Source organism: Protopterus annectens, chromosome 2.part0 (genome assembly GCF_019279795.1).
Source record: "Protopterus annectens isolate FY-2018-M chromosome 2.part0, PAN1.0, whole genome shotgun sequence".
NCBI lineage: Eukaryota > Metazoa > Chordata > Ceratodontiformes > Protopteridae > Protopterus > Protopterus annectens.
Window position 1 is genome coordinate 1,250,029,022 of NC_056728.1, and position 14,217 is coordinate 1,250,043,238.

Here is a 14,217-nt window from a genome sequence, read left to right on the forward strand (position 1 = left end):
ATTAATTGGATATTTCTGATCTAATAAATATTATTATTATGTACTTTCTGCACATTGTATTTAGCTGTTACATTTTTTGCTTTCTTTCTTTTTTACCTATTGTTAAACTTTAAATGTATGTGTGAATATATGTTTGTAAAAATGTAAAATGTATTTTTGGAGCTTTTCTCCCCAGGACTCCATTGAAAACGGGTTCCTTGTGGCCCAATGGACTATCCTGGTAAACTAACTGCAATAAATAAATAAATAGCATACTCTCTGGAGAGCTGCTTATGTCTTCTGCAGCAGTGCATCATAATCAATGTTCTTCAACAGCTGAACAACAAATGAACTACTCTTAAGCAAGTTGGGTAGCAGTTAAGATAATAGGAAATAACTGGACAAAAATAGCACATCTCTGGCTGCATCTCCTGAGGCTGTGCCTCCCACTGGTGGAGCAAATGAGGGTTCATGCCACTACAGATCAACATATGAATGTCTTCATTTTTCTGCCATAAGGGTGAAGCACATGATATCAGATACCAGTGTCAGGCCAAAAAGTGCCATCATAATACCCCAACAGGTGTTCTTTAAAGTCCCTGCACAGAAAAGATGGAAAATTCTCTTCCACATGGCATGCCATGCTAGAGCCCTGCATTTCATGGGTGATGAAGTAATGAGGGTCACATAACTTATTCAGGCAAATCCATTGACACACATTTCCAGATCACCTGTTGAGCAACATACTACTGCACCAGAGAGATGCATTCATTTTCAGGTTTGGTGTACAAGAATAGCTGTATGCCTTATGTTAAACAGTAGCTTCATGGCTGGCACCACTAGGTATGATTAGCACATTTCACTAAGGAAGTAATTCAGTGGCATTAACAATATCTGGTATGATTTAAATGGCCGCTATGTTGAGTACCTCATGTCAGCATGGTATAAAGTGCTGTCACTATCTTGCACAAGATTGTTTTCAAACATGTGAAGTGAATTTGTTGTAATTGGTATAAATATCCTGTGGATGTGGAGTATTAGAAAAAGATAGAAGGAAGAACTGAGATAGTAATACACCTACTGTATTCCAACAATGCCTGTGGTACTTCCCCCAAAGGAGGATGTTAGTGTGTAGAGCCATATGCAAGAGCTAAATTACATACGGGTATTCCATTTCAATTATGAAAAATGTGATCATGGCTTCACAGGACACACCCATGTTAAGGCATGTAGGTGCAGAGGTACCCAGATGCTCTCACATGTCACATGCAAGCCCACCATGTAATACCATGGCATGCCAAGAATAAACTGCATGAGATACTCCAGCATATAGTGTGCATAGGACTGCCATGGCACTGCAAACCTGCATGGGTAAATTACCATATTCTAGAAGGAGGCCTTGCAAACATGTAATTTCATGTGATATCTAACTAGATGTAGTGCGTAGTCAGTAATACACGTTACAACCTAGCAAATACATCCATTTAGTGACATATTTTGCACACAAGTGCCCATATACTGTTTTCATCATCTTGTTGAGGATATGCCTGGGGAGGCTCACATTACAGTAGAATGATGTGCATGGCATGTGTCTACTGGCCAAAGGTGGTACCCACCAGCAGTTCAGACCAGTCTGGCAGGTCATATTGAGGATTAGGAATGTTATCGATAGCCATAATATCTCCTCACAACAGGCAGAAAGGAGGGTTACAAATATTATCTCCTACATAAAGTATAAGGCTAAGGACATTGTGATGGACAGAACTACCACAGAAAAGGCTCACCTATCTTAAATATGCAGATGGAGATGGAGGACTGATTGGTGGTGCTCACTGGGTAGGAAGACAATCCCTTCATACCATGTAGTGGCTTGGATGTGGGTGTAGATCTGGTAGCTGCTACCCATTTATCACTATGGGAAGAGCCAGGTTAGTACTGACCATAATAGTTGGGTGTGACACATACCTAGCCATGACATGAACAGAATTATACATGAAGAGACTATGACTGTCAGTTGCCATAGGCACCTGCATTCTCAAGTGCAGTGACCTGCCTAATGAGGTTCATATTCTGAACTGTTAACTATGTGTTCTATTGTACATGAGGAAGGGGGGGGCACTTTTAGCATATGCCTGATGGCATACAAACTTGTCATACTTTTTAATGCAATTCCAGGTTCCACTGGTGGAAGGTCTAGTACAGTGTGACAACTGAGGGCTGATATCAGTACAGCTTCTGTGACCAACAGTGATGCCAACTTATAGATGTTCATAGGTTTATAGGTTGGTACTCGGCTATCTGTCCTTGTGGGTCATTTTGAGCCTAGCCAAATTTCCCAACTCAGAATCAAATTCTGTACCTTGTATCTGTGAGGCAGACAACATAACCAGTATGCCACCCCCAACTCCCCTGCTATAGTCCAATGATAAATTGGCACTATCTGTGTCATGCAGGGGGAGGGAACACCCACATCCACAATCTAGCTGCTGAGCACACAATCTCACCAGAGCCTGATAGTGGAGAATCCCACACAGGCTCCTCCTGAGTACCTACCAGATGAAGTATCTACTATGTGCAGTGATGCTGATGTGAGCATACCTACCACAGAGGAAGAAACTAGAGGAGTCTGACACTACCATGCCACCTGTACCATATCCAAGCACAGGCAGCCAATATGCAAACACACCTCTTTGAAGCTGGGGAATGCTTTATTTGACTTGTTTGAGGACAACAACTGCAAAGTTAGCTGGAATATCAGCCCAGTGTGACAGCGGCAATACTGAAATCACTGGTAGCAAATATTGCATCCAAAGGTGCTTCCATCTGAAATATAACTTTGCTGGGTATTTGATTGTGACAATCAGGAGGCCTGAATATGAGGTGGATATTTACAGTCTGTCTCACGTCACAGGACACATAGTTTTGCAGATGCACAATTATTGTTGCATGCTGGGACATTTTATAACAGCCCTGGAAATGGGTAAACTTTGTCAGACTTTACCCATAGAATGCCTCTTCAGGATGCTCAAGCAAGGTCCCAAAAATGCACTCAATTGCTACCATGGGACGGATCCAGCCCAAACACGACTATCCAGCATAGTGGATAGTTGCAACCATCATGTACTAGCATCCAACCAACTTAGTGGAGGATGTGATCCTAGAGTCAGCAGAGTGGCATCCAATTCCATCACTGGAGGACATGATCCCCTGGCACCAAATAATCACCCAAAATGTTACTCTACCAACTTCATCTGTCATAATCCTACCCCTCATTTTTTAGTGTTGTAATCAACTTTCATTGCACACCCCTCATGCAAGTGATGATGCCCGGAGTCTACCTATATATTTATTTATTTATTTATTTATTCATTGATTTTAAATTTGGTAAGCAGGTAAGTAGACTGGTCAGCTGACCTATTCTGACCACAACCTGGGCTTCAGAGGAGTAAAGTACATAATACAATAAAATATCAGTGTGTGTGTGTCTTTCAGCTTATCCCGGTTAGGGGTCACCACAGCGGAACTCCGGTCCGCTAATGTTTGGTAGTGGATTTTTATGTGCTGAGTTACCAGCCCTGATGCACAACCTTCAGTGAAGGCATGCCCATTCACGCTTGCCTCCACACAGAGGACACTCTAGCTGAGAATCGAATGGGACAACGTCTTGCTGTGAGGCGACAACGCTACCGCAGCACCACTACCGTGGATAATACAATAAAATATCAGTAACAAGAGTGAAAATGCATATATATTATATAACAACATATAATGTATTTCCACTTCTGTAAAAATACATTATATATTGTACAGTAACAAAATGCATAGCAGAAGTAAATAGACTTAGAAAAGAGATAGCAAAAAATAGCAATATTCATAATATTCCAAGCAATGTGTAAATATGTACAATATTTACAGAGTAGAGTTCTTTTATCAGAGTTACCTGCAGATATTACTTGTACATATTCTAACTGTTCCTTGCTACACACTGCTACTGAGTGGACCACGTCTAATCAGATTTTACCTTCGTCACAAGTCCTAAACACATCAGGGTTTATTTTTTACTTTAATCCAATTTCTTCTGTGTGGTATTAAAGTGCATTTACTGCAAATCTATGAATTCTGTTTTTTGTGCAAGAGTTTTCATGTGGGACTCCTTTTGTCATTTTTCAAGTGAGATTAAGAAAAGTTCTGGTATAATGTCCATATGTTCTGCTTCTTCAATTCTTAATTTATAATCATTTATAGAAAATGTCCTTCCATACCATTAGGAACCCAGTGTTTCTCAATGTTTTGTAACTCCACAAATCAAATAATTCTAACACCAGAACCAGAGATCTAGGGACTCAGTGGTTCCGGATGTCTTATAGCTTTACAAATCAAATAGTCTTACTAATTCCAGAACCGGGGGTCTAAATCTTCACCAGCAGATAAGCAAAAACAAAGTAGAGAGAGAAGTGCATTACACAGTGCCTCTAGAACAAACTTCGGCAACTTAAGCAGTGTGATACACTATTGCCCTTCAGAAGGGACCTGGAGTATTATATGGGTATTCACAAATTCAGCTTCAAGACTTGACTGGCCTAGCCTTCATCACGGGAGGGTGTACATTCTAAGGGTACATATTGGGAAGACATAAATTGTCACAAGACTCAGTTGTCTTGAATTCTTTACTATTCTATGAAGTACACTTTCTCTCTCTAAGTTTAAAAAATACCACCTCTCTGTGCCTGAAAATGTCCCAGGCGGGTTAGTCAACAGCACCAAGCACTTACTCTGTGAGCCCCTTCTAAACTCTTCAAATTAAGCATAAGATATAGAGTACGTTCCTGAGTTATGGAAAATGGCTGTGAACTAAGGAACTACAGACCAATCCACCTAACAACCCTAAATTGCAAAGCCATAAAAATGCATTTTATGTGATTTCATAAGCCCCTGCATAAGTTATCTTATTGTTTTGTACCATCAACCATATGCCTCAGTCAAAGGAAGACCATATCTACTTAATTTAGGAAAATACTTCAAGGAAGTCACTGAAACTGTAGATAGTAGTCATGCAGTTCATACAGTGTCCTTGGATGAAAACTTTTGATACTATTTCTATTCTGGACTTGTAAATAAGTTTAAGAGCTAAATGTAGATCCTTAAGTTGTAAGACAGTAGCAACATGGCTGTGTGATAGAAACCACATAAAGTACCAGGTTCCATTTTAGACTGCAAAAATGTGAGACATTCTCAGGTCTCAGCACTGTCTCCCTTCCTCTAATGCATCTACTTCTCTGATCTCCAAACTACTAACCAAGTTATATGGCTGTCTAAATTTGTTGATGACTGCAAGTGTGGTGTTGACATCTGATCAGCATCTGGTTCTGTGTTAAACCATACAAATCAGTTGTTTATTAGAAATGGGCTTAAAGCAGATGTCAAAAAGTTTAGCATTATCAATGTTGGTAAACAAATTTTGAGAGCAGCTCACCTTATAGAGAGCACCCTGTTCCCCAGGCCAGTATGGTTGCCAATAAACTCAGAACCTTCAGAGACATCGCCCAGCCCTTTGACCATTGAATAACAGCAGTAAATGAATAACAGCAGTAATCAGTAAATTAATTTATCTTGTACAATTAATATCTGAAGGTACCTCACTGAGGTGAAAATAAGTTATTTATCAATACTCTGTCCTGATCAGACCACTATAAAGTATATATGTTCAAACGGGTCTACTTCTATTCGCTGACAGCCCATTTCACTGAAACCCATTTCGCTGACAGCTCATTTCATTGACAAACATTCTAGGTGGGGGGCTGCGCCCCACACACACCCCAAACTATATATAACAACTCCACAGTCGCACAACAGTGGGGAGAGGGGCAAAACCCAGGTTTTTGCCTTGAATACTTTTGTCAATGAAATGAGCTGTCAACGAAATGGGTTTCAGTGAAATGGGCTGTCAGCGAATAGAAGTAGACCCATTCAAATACATCGCAGGACTAAAACGACTCCATAGAGTTCTAATTCAAAAGATAACTAGACAAAAGGCCCTCAACTTTTAAGACAGGCTTAAAGCTCTATCCCCAAAACTCTTTTATAAACTCCTGCTTGGTGATATACCTCTAGAATTCCATTCTTTCTCTATTATACTTCCACCAAACAAAAACAAAATCATCAAAAGATAGTACCAAATATTGTGCAGTATTGTTGAATGGCAGAAAAATGCAACTGGAATCCAAATAATGGAATCCAAATAATGCATGCAACACTATTCAAATGTTGGCACAAAAAATGCTGAGTGCAAATCTGAAACGTTCTTCTCATTTAATCTTCTTTTTTACAGGAAGGACACGTTCCCCTATACCTTCCAATGTGATAGTAAACCATCCACACACACCAAACTTGTATAGATATTAACTCTGAAATAGACATACCATGGAGAAAGGAAATAGTCTGAGTAATGGCCATCTTTTTCAGTTTCCATGTTTTGAGACATGCTCTACCAGATCCTCACATTTCAAGTCATTATTGTTGATTAGTTTGTGAATTGCTTGGAATATTGTTGGTATCTCCAATACCAAAGCAAATCAAAGCAAACCAGAACTGGCAACAGGATTTAATCCTAGTTCTGCCATTCAGAGGTCGTCTGACTTGTCTTATGTTAATTCTTCTTTACTCATGACATTCTATAATTTAATTTATTTAAGGCTGCATTTCTTTTCACTGCTTTGCAAATATTGTGCTCATTCATTGCCTTTGCGTGTTGCAATTTTTGGTTTTCTCAAATCTACTGCTACTTGTTATGATGCGCAGGGTTTATTTTAATCATCAATATTGGATGAACCTTCTCTATAGTAAAGTAAACCAAATATAGACACTGTTGTGGAAGGAGAAGCATGATTAGGCTGTCATAGGGTGACATAATCATTGCTGGTGTCTTTCATAGAAACATCAGGAAATGACATATTAGGCACAATAAAGGTATTGCTATACAACTTGGTGAACTTGAAAGAGGACCGAATCACAAGTAGTGGGAGTGATTAGTATAATCCTTGGTGTAGGTCATTTACTGAAATGGACTAGCTTACATTAGGCCTTGCTGGACTTCTTCAGGCACTATACTCTTTAGAGAATCTAGAAGGAGGGTGCGATGATGTTAATGTAGTGCTCATAGAGTGGTAGGTCATGGGAAATGTAAAATAATGGCAACATTATGATGCTGCAAGCATTCATTTTAATCTAAGATTGGACACCGAAACTTGTACCAGAGTGCTGAAGTCTTGATTTTAAAAGGCCAGCCTGGAAGCACAAGTCATGAAAAAAATTGGTGCAATCGACACCATATCAGCATATGTATGCACATAGATGCTGTGACTGTATTTGTTGTGGGGTTATGCAAATAATAACAAGAAATATTTTGAATGGCTCTAAGACATTTATCTGACTGAAACTGAAAGCAGAACAATGAAAGATGAACAATCACAAACAACAGGTTGTTCTAGAAAGCAGACATTGCTGACAAAATTATTTTCTTTCATAAATTAAATAAATAAAAGAATGAAATAGAATTTTCAGACTTAGTACATAGAGTAGAATTGCAGAAGACATGCAAAAGCCAGTCTGAACTATTGGATTCACAGCAGTTTTCAGTGGGGAGAATAGTGAGCTGTTAAAAGAAATGGCATAAATAAAAAATCTCCCTTTTTAATTTCTCCAAATCTTTTAGGTTTCTAATACCATAATGGGAATGGACCCCATTCCTAAGTCAAAGTACAGTTAAAGTTCATGAAATTAGTATTATTTCACTCTTTGATGTCAGCCAAAAGTGCTCTTCGCAGCACCCACAACATGCCCAGTAATGACTCCTTTTGCAATTCATGCGGAGTTACATGTATTGGTAGCATTTCTAAATACAATTGTAGACTCTATTTTATAAGACCCGTTGCTCCTACTACTATAGGAACTATCTGGGTATCTTTCTTCCACATTGCTCTCATTTCTGCCTGCAGATCCTGATATTTTACAACTTTGTGCCTCTCTGTACGCAGGACATTGTAGTCACCAGGTGTGGCAATTTCAATGATCAATGCTATTTTTGTCTTTTCCTGGACCACTATATCTGGTTTTCTATCATCTATCTTTTGAACTGTTGCTAATGGGTGATCCCATGTGATGCAGACTTCATCATTTTCTATGATGCTTTGTGGCTCATATTTCCAGTGTTTTTTAGCTACTTCTGTATTATAATGTTTACGCAATCCCCTGTGCAACAGTCTTGCCACATTATTATGCCTTTCAGTATACAATCCTTCTGCCATTAGTTTGTCACAACCAGCAATGTGGTGTGCAACAGTTACCAGTTCAGTTTTACAAAACCTACATTTGTCTGTTTCTCCCACATGTTTGATGGACTTTATAAACCAGCGTATACGTAGCCCACTGTCTTGGGCCGCCAATATTAACCTTTCATCTCTTGGTTTGAATTCACCTCTCCTTAACCATTCCTGCGTTCGTTCCTGATCAACATGAGGTTCTTCCAGAAGTTTTCTGTACTAGCAACTTTATTTATGTGTTTTCCTCATTTCTTGCCTTCTCATCTGGTCCTTCACCTTATATTCTTTCTTTTGTTTTTTGGCACACTCAGTTGCTGCCTGTTTTTGTCGGGTCAATATCATACAGTGAGGAAAGGGCAAATATCCCTTTCTTCACTGTACCGCGGTCTAAGAAAAAGCACTTTGAGGTCCGGTACTTTCGATATTGTGAATGTTCGCAATTTGTGTGATTCGCTCATATGATATAGACCCTTTGTTGGGTCTATATCATATGAGCGAATCGCACAAATTGCAAATGCTCATAATATGGAACGTACTGGACTTCAAACTTCCTATTGAGGGGCGCTGCACCCCCCCCCCCCACTAAATATATATTCCAACTATGAGATCACACTACAGTGAGGAAAGGGCAAATATTCCATTCTTCACTGTACAGTGATCTCAGAAAAAGCACTTCGAGGTCTGGTACTTTCGATATTGTGAATGTTCGCAATTTGTGTGATTCGCTCATATGATATAGACCCTTTGTTGGGTCTATATCATATGAGCGAATCGCACAAATTGCAAACGCTCATAATATGGAACGTACTGGACTTCAAACTTCCTATTGAGGGGCGCTGCACCCCCCCCCCCCCCACAAAATATATATTCCAACTATGAGATCACACTACAGTGAGGAAAGGGCAAATATTCCATTCTTCACTGTACAGTGATCTCAGAAAAAGTACTTCGAGGTCTGGTATGTTCAATATTATGAGCATTTGCAATTTGCGTGATTCATTCATATAATATAGACTCTTTTTGTCTACTTCTGGTTTGATTTCCATTCCTGCTTGATGCTGATATGCTTCTGCTAGATTAAGCAGAGATGTGATCTTAACTTTATTCTCCTCATGTTTCAAAACATTCACTACATTTGGATCTTGTGAGGTCAGTAGATATGTGTGGAGTCCCATGATTGCAGATCTATACATGTATTCAATTTCAAGGAGGCCCATCCCTCCTTCAGAATGGGGAATATATAATCTTGGTATGCACTGATTTTTATAAATCATTTGGTGAGTATGAAGCATCCTTCTTGTTTTAATATCTAATCTATCCAACACATTTTGGTGCCAGTCAATCACTCCAAAACTGGAAGTTAGGATAGGAAGAGCAAATTGGTTTATAGCTTGGATTTTATTCCTAGACGTCAACACTGTTTTCAGGATTAATTGAAGTCTTCTAAAGTATTCCTTACTGAATTCATTCACATTTGTTCATGTTTTATTGCTGATCCTTCATCAATTCCTAAGTATTTATACACTCCCTCTTGCTCAAGTTCTTTTATATCACATTCCTGTCCCAAACTGATGTTTTACTGGTGCTACAGTTTTCCTGCTTTAAAGTTTACTTTTGCACATTTATCAATACCAAATAACATTCTATCATCTGAAAAAGTTTTGACAACCTGCAGCTGTACTTTCAGTTCTTCATTTGATGAGATATACAGTTTTAAATCCTCGACAAAAAGATGATGAGAAGTCTTTAGACTTTGTTGTTTTCTGGAGCCAGAGTATAACCATGACCTAAGCTGTTATGTAGGCAGCTTAATAGGTTAGGGGCAAAGCAGAATAGCAATGGTGACAGAGTCACTCTGGAATATCCCCCTTTGAATTTTTGTCACTGGGATAATATGGCTTAATTGCAAAGTGGTCGGCCACTGTTTCATGGTCATTGTAATGTAGTCGATCAGTGTAGGGTATATCTTATACATTTTTAAGCACTCTTTTATCCATGAATGTGGGATATTATCAAATGCTTTTTTGTAGTCAATCCATGCTATACTTAGATTCTTCCCCTTTTTACAGTTCTCCACTATGACTTTATTTAACAACAAATGGTCCGTTGTTCCATATGACTTTCTTTTATTAACCTTTTGTTCTACTGCCATAATTGAGATTCTAAATGACAACAAACTCTGTCAGCATCAATTCCCATGTATAGTTTATACATCGTCAAAAGGAAAGCTATTGGTCTATAATTTTTCGGGTAACTTGCAGGTTCATTCTTAAGTAGGAGCATTGTTTTACCTGTTCTTAGCCAGGTTGATGTCTGTTTAGGGTGTGCATATAAATAGTTCTTACTTATGGCTAAATCTTTGTGCAAAGATGTCAATACTTTAACCAAACGTTAGGTACTGCATCTGGGCCTGGGGTTTCCCAGTCGCAGGCTTTTCTTAACTTTGTTTCAATCTTGCTGGTTGTTACTTCATCCCATTTCATATCCTGTACCTTTAAGCTTCTTATTCTTTCTTTTACTTCTTTTATCCATTTAGCATCTTTGTTGTGCTCCACAGGTTCTTCATAGATACTTCTCCAAAATGCATCTATTGCATTTCTTCTTTTTTTGGCGATCTTTCAATTCCTTTTACCTTGTTCCCCAATTCTCTATAAAACTTTTTTTTGGTCATCAGTAAAATGCTTATTTTGTACTTTTCTTTTTATTTATCTATGTATCTTCTAAGTTTTTCTGCCTGTGCTGAAATTTTTACTTTGTTATTTAGGTTCATAGGTTTGTACTAGGTTAATGGCCATGAAGCCTTTGCAAGCCTAGCCCATAGGATTACCCAGGCATCATGCCACCAGACCTTAGTTCCCAGTGCCTCTGTTGAGCAGAGCCACTGGAGTGATCCCTGGGGTGAATTTTCTATTTCCCATCCACTCATCAATATTTCTCTTGAAGAGGGCCAGTGAGGTGCTCTGCTTGACATGTATGGGAAGTCTATTCCATAGCATGGGCAGTCTTTGGGTTATGAACCTGTCCCTCCAGCATGTTCTGTTGATTGTGGTAATGAAGTTGAAGTCTTTGGTGCGAGTGGTGTGGAGGAATTGAGATTTCTTTAGTTGTAGCATTTCTAACACAGCTAGGTCAGACATGGCTTTGTAAGTCAAGCAAAGATCGCCTCTAATTAGGTGATATGAGACAGAGAATAGTTGGATTTTTTTGAGTCTGTCCATATAGGTCAAGTGTTTAAATCCTAGGATCCTCTTTGTGAGGTACTTCTGTGGCCTCTCCAGTTGTTTCAGGTGTCTGATGAGGTGTGTGCCAAATGGGGCACAGTAATCCATGATTGGCCTAATGAGGGAAGAGTAGAGGGAGACAATGACCTCTTTCTTCCTGGATGCAAAACCCTTAGTAATGCGATGTGCCACTTAGAAGAACTTTCTGACCACAGTGGCAATGTGGTGGTCAAAAGAGAGGTTGCTCTCAACCTTTGTTCCCAGATCTCTTATAACTCCTTCTGTGTTCATTGGACTGCCATTGATGTGGTAATTCATGGGAGCCCAAAGGGGACGATGACATATTTTTTGGCATTGAGCTTACGGCCATGGTTCTGACGCCAGTTGTTGGTCTCGGTGAGGCCTTTCTGTAGGATGTCAACATCGCTTAGAGAGTTAATAATAGCTCCCAACTTGCAATTGTCTGTTAACTTTGTCAGCCAGAGACCCTTTTTGTTGGCCTGGACTTCAGAGAAGTAGATACCAAACAGGAGAGGACCCAGGACCGAACACTGTGGGACTCCACTCGTGACTGGTCACCAGTCTGGAGTCAGCTACTTTCACACTGTGGGTTCTATCTGTGAGCCAGTTTGCAGCCCACCTAGTGATATAGGGGTCGGTGGCTAGCTTAGTGAGTTTTTCTATGATTCCTGAGTGGGGAATGGTATCAAAGGCCTTGGCCAGATCAAGGTAGGCTATATGAACCACCTTGCCTTCATTCACAGCTCTGGTGACTGACTCAAAGATGTCAACCAATTTAGGCATGATCTACCCTTCACAAAACCAAACTGTGCAGGATCCAGAGCTTGGAGATTCCCTATATCCTTGTTTATTAGATCCATTATGATGCATTCCATAGCTTTGCATATTAGACTCATCAGGCTAATGGGGGGATAGTTCCCGGGGTCTGTAGTTACACCTCCTTTGTGGAGAGGGATGACTGTAGCAGAGCACCATTCAGTAGGGACAAAGCCTGAGGTGAGGCTGTGATTGAACAGGGCACACAGGTAAGGTGCCAGTCCACTCTCTAGTTCAAGTAGAGCACAGCCAGGGATATTGTCAGGTGCCACAGAAGCTGTATTCCTGGCCTAGGACAGTGCTATTTTAACCTGTGCAGCAGTAATACTGGATGCCTGGCAATCTACTGGTATTGTGATTGGTCCTCTTGGGGGAAGAGAGGGGTAAAGTTAGCAATGAATCTGTTGGCAAGTATATTAGCAATATCTGTTGGCTCAGGATAGGAGATAGCATTGTACAGTAGCTCAGAACAAATCTGGGTATTGCCGTGGAGATTCTTTACATAACTATAGAAGGCCTTGTGGTTGTCTTTACTATCTTCTACAATTCTGTTTTCATAGCTAGCTTTGGAGGATTTGATGAGGGATCTCAACTTTTTGTTGAGGCTGATAAGGGAGTTTTTCCATTCTTGGGACTTCACCTTATTCTGCATCAGTTTTCTCCTTCTGTTGTAGAGTTTGTTTATGGCAGGGGACCACCAGATTGGCTTCCTTTTTTTGGAGGAGAGCATCTTGGTTCTATTGGTTATGGCAAGATCCATGCATTTGTGTACGTATTTGTATGGTGTATTGGTGCATGATTCGGCAGTCATGCAACTATGTGAAGTTAGCCACCTCTGTTTTTAAGAGGCTAAAGTTAGCTTTGGAGAAGTATTTCATGGTGGTTTCCTTTGCGGGGGTGGGGTGGGGTGGAAGGGATGTGGATATCCAAAGTGATTAGTTTGTGGTCAGATCTAACCAGGGAGGAGTTGACTATTGGTGTAGAGCAGCGGTTGCCCATGTTGGTAATGACCAGGTCAAGGATATTGCTACCTCTAGTGGGGGAAAGCTGATCCAGGGGAATTGGAATTAATGAATTCCAGGAAACATTGAGCAAGTGTATTGGTACATGAGTAGCTTTCCCAGTTAATGGAGAGGTAGTCGATGTCGCCCAGTATGAGATTGTTAGATTGGACCCTAATATTCTAAGGGTGCTTAGGAACATGAAGTATGAGTCTTGGGACATGGTTGGGTACCTATAGGAGACTACAACCTGAATCTCTGTCTTACGCAGTGTTAGTTGCACCTGTAGTATCTCAGATGTGTTATGTTGGGCTACCAGTCTGGAGGTGCGTGCAACCTTTATGAATATGGAAACACCACCACCTTTGGAGCTTCGGTCCAATTTCTGGGGCTGAAAGGTGTGGAATTAGATGTAGCCTGGTAGTACAGGGGTGCTTTCTGCTGCCTTGAACCAGGTCTCTGTTACGGCACAAATGCCAATGTTCTCCATTTTAAGGAGTGCTTCAAGTGAGTGCATTTTGAGATTTAGACTTCTAGCACTGAGCAGCATGACCTTCAGATTGCATTTATTTGTAGCTGTTATGGTGGTAATTTGGTCTTTGGAACACTGCCTACAAAAGGCACTATAGGGGTGGCAAGAGCCTTGGCCAGTATCCAGAAGCCCAGGGGTGACAAATGCAGGCCATCTCTGGCAAACCATCGAGGTCTGTCAATCATGTCATCCCAGGCAGACAGATACTGGATCCCCTTAGAATAACACCAGAAGCTTAGCCAACTGCTGAAGTCAGTCATTTCTGCTTGTACTGTGGTATCATTCCGGGTAATGGTAGGATGCTGTTCAGGGCTAGGATCATACCCCCC